Below are 3,811 nucleotides of genomic sequence, written 5' to 3'. Positions count from 1 at the left end.
GAGAAAGAGAGAGAGATGATATGAGATATAGAGGAGGTGGGGGGAAGATGAGAAAGATGAAAAATGTATGTATGTAGGGATGGATAGAGAGATGATGGATAGAGAGAGAGATGAGAAAGATGAAAAATGATGTATGCATGGATGGATGGATGGATGGATGGATGGATGGATGGATGGATGGATGGATGGATGGATGGATAGAGAGATAGATGATGGATAGAGAGATGAGAAAGATGAAAAATGATGTATGGATAGATAGAGAGAGAGAGAGAGAGAGAGAGATGAGAAAGATGAAAAATGATGGATGGGAGAGTTGAAGGGGAGAAATGGATGGATAGATGGATGGATGAGAGATAGATGCTGTAGATGATAGAGAGATGAGAAAGATGTAAAATGAGGGCTGGGTGGATGGATGGGAGAGGTGGATGGATAAAGAGATGAAAATGGATGAGATAGATAGATAGATAGATAGATAGATAGATAGATAGATAGATAGATAGATAGATAGATAGATAGATAGATAGATACAGAGATACAGAGATACAGAGATACAGAGATACAGAGATACAGAGATACAGAGATACAGAGATGATAGATTAGATAGATAGATAGACAGACAGACAGACAGACAGACAGATGAGAGAGATGATGGATGGGTAGATACGTGAGAAAGATGATAGACAGATAGATGAGGGAGATCTATCTATCTATAGGTAGGTAGAGACTGACTGACAGATTGCAGCTAGGTAGCCAACCCCTCTTAGAACAGGGCTTCTCTAGGCATCCCATCTCTATCTCTGTACGACTGAAGTGCACAGAAGCATTTAAGAGAGGGAGATCTGTAAACGTTGGCGGTGGGATCTTTCCTTGCCTGAACGTGTCTGTCTGGGCGCACATGTGCTCCGATGCTTTTTGTGAGCCCATTTAGAAGGACTTGTGAGGACAAGCCGCTGCTGTCATCCCAGCTGCCCTTTCCCTGGACTATAACATCCTGTTGACGGGGCAGCTCTCTGCGCGGGCTTTGTTGTCATTTTTTTGTAGCTGATGAAAGCCCTTCTTTTAGCCACTTGGGTGACCTGGGATGACCAGAGCTTTCTTTTTTGGCCTCCTCCGCTCCCTCAAGTGGTGGATAGTTTTCCTAATCACATTCATTCTGCTTTTGTTGAGCCGGTGGTTTGAAAAGAACGGGCTGGTTCAACTAGCGGGTTGGAATGACTCTCCTGTCCATGATCCCCAGCAAGTAAAGTTGAAGATAATTAGCTAAAACATACAAAGAACGGTCGCTGGAATTGGGTATGTTTAGTCCAGGGGTAGGCAACCTTGGCTCTTTTATGACTCGCGGACTTCAACTCTGTGCTGACTCAGGAATTCTGGGAGTTGAAGTCCGCAAGTCATAAAAGAGCCAAGGTTGCCTACCCCTGGTCTAGTCTAATGAAAAGAAGGACTCGGGGTGACATGATAGCAGTCTTCCAGTATCTCAGGGGCTGCCCCAAAGAAGAGGGAGTCAAGCTCTTCTCCAAAGCCCCTGAAGGCAGAACGGGAAGCCATTGATGGAAACTAATCAAGGAGAGAAGCAACCTGGAACTAAGGAGAAACTTCCTGACTGTGTGGACGATTAACAGGGGAACAACTTTGCCTCCAGAAGTTGTAGGTGCTCCAACACTGGACGTTTTTAAGAAGAGACTGGATAACCATTTGTTCGGAATGATATAGAGTTTCCTGCCTTAAGTAGGGGGCTGGACTAGATGACCTGCAAGGTCCCTTCCAACACTGTTAATTCTGATTTCTTCTGCTAATTCCAGTGCATCTGGAAAGCACCTGTTCAAAGGAACTGCTTTTTTTAAAAAAAACAGATCTGGGCAAGACAAATGTGTGTAGGTCTGTATGCGTTACACCCACAGGTCCAAAAAGCAAAGGGGAGACGCGATCTTAGTTTGCATTTGGGGGTGTCTCAGCAGGGAATAATAATAATAATGATGATGATGATGATGATGATGAGGAGGAGGAGGAGGAGGAGGAGGAGGAGGAGGAGGAGGAAGGGACCTTGGAAGTCATCTAGTCCAGTGGTTCTCAACCTGTGGGTCGGGACCCCATTTGGGGTCGATCGACCATTTCATGGGGGTCGCCAAGCAAGGCTGTCCGCCATTTTTTTGTCCATTTTTTTTGTCCGCCATTTTTTTCCCCTTTTCCGGCGGGTGCCTTACCTCCCTTGGGCTGGGCCAGCTGGTGGTCGGCCTGCTCTGTCTCTGCCGCTTGCCAGCTATGCCTCGGCCGGCACAGGGGGCGGAACCACGCATGCGCGGCGCTCCCGGGCAGGGAAAGTCCTCGGCTTACGACCGGTTGGGTAGTCCTCGACTTACGACTGGTTTAGTCCTCGACTTACGACCGGTTGGGGTCGCGGCATTAAAAAGGTTGAGAACCACCGATCTAGTCCAACCCCCTGCTCAGGCAGGAAACCTTATACCATTTCAGACAAATGGCCGTCCAGTCTCTTCTTAGAAACTTCCAGTGTTGGAGCATTCGCCGCTTCTGGAGGCAAGGAGTTACACTGATTAATTGTTCTAACTGTCAGGAAGTTTCTCCTTAGTTCCAGGTTGCTTCTCTCCTTGGTTAGTTTCCATCCGTTGCTTCTTGTCCTGCCCTCAGGCGCTTTGGAGAATAGCTTGACTCCCTCTTCTTTGGGGCAGCCCCTGAGATACTGGAAGACTACTATCCTGTCTCCCCTCATCCTTCTCTTCATTAGACTAGACATTCCCAATTCCAGCAACCCTTATATGTTTTAGCCTCCAGTTCCCTAATCATCTTTGTTGCTCTTCTCTGCACTCTTTCTAGTACTGGCTGAGGTTTGGAGATATGAATTGCCATAAAAGCTAGTCTGGAAGAATAAAACCTCAGGTCAAGGACAGAAGACAGTGTATTTTGAAATTTGGAACTTCAAGAGGAGTGGATTTCAGCTCCCAGAATTCCCCAGCCAGCATGCTCCCACAATTCTCATTGATCAGGATCTAATCCAACTAGATCAGAGATTCTCAACCCTGGGAACTTAAAACGTGTGGACCCAGAACATCCCACCCAGCATGCTTTAAAATGTCTGTACATTAGTTGCCAGGCTGGCTGGGGAATTCTAGGAAATGAAGTCCACACCTTATAGTGTGCTAGCTGGGAATTCCGGAAGTGAAAGACCACCCATCTTAAAGCATTCTGAATGGGGAATTCTGGGAGTTGAAGTCCACCCATCTTAAAGCAATTAGCTGAGAATTCTGGATCTTGAAGTCCACCTGTCTTCAAGGATACTGGCTGGGGAATTCTGGGAGTTGAAGTCCACCCATCATAAAGCAGATTGGCTGGGGAATTCTGGGAGTTGAAGTCCACCCCTCTTAAAGCAGATTGGCTGAGGAATTCTGGGAGCCAAAGGTCACCCATCTGAAAGTTGCCAGGGTTGAAAAATGCTGGTGCAAGTCTATTGCTCACCATTTGTCCGAAATGGTATAGGGTTTCCTGCCTGAGCAGGGGGTTGGACTAGATGACCTCCAAGGTCCCTTCCAACTTTATTATTATTATTATTATTATTATTATTATTATTATTATTATTATTATTATTATTATTATTAGCCCTGAATCCCATCACATTTCTGTTCCTCCTTGCCAGGTTCCTCAGCAATACAGTCCCAGTCCCCACAGTCCCTCCTGTTGACAGGAGCTCGACTGCAAAGCTCGCCCACCCTGACGGACATTTACCAGAACAAGCAGAAGCTTCGGAAGCAGCATTCCGATCCCGTCTGCCCGTCCTACACGGGCTGCAGCTATGGCC

At 46.6% G+C, this 3,811-nt stretch overlaps 1 protein-coding gene across 1 annotated transcript in view; it reads left to right on the top strand.

Moving 5' to 3' along the window:
• LOC107300253 (serine/threonine-protein kinase ULK2-like) overlaps positions 1–3,811 on the top strand; it is a gene marked incomplete at both ends in the record, with an annotated part of 31,605 nt that overhangs the window by 796 nt on the left and 26,998 nt on the right. The gene's annotated exons all lie outside the window — the stretch shown is intronic.

The sequence above is a fragment of the Protobothrops mucrosquamatus genome, unplaced genomic scaffold (assembly GCF_001527695.2).
Source record: "Protobothrops mucrosquamatus isolate PMUCROS unplaced genomic scaffold, P.Mucros_1.0 scaffold6474, whole genome shotgun sequence".
Lineage (NCBI taxonomy): Eukaryota > Metazoa > Chordata > Lepidosauria > Squamata > Viperidae > Protobothrops > Protobothrops mucrosquamatus.
This window is presented reverse-complemented; position numbering and strand designations above follow the sequence as displayed.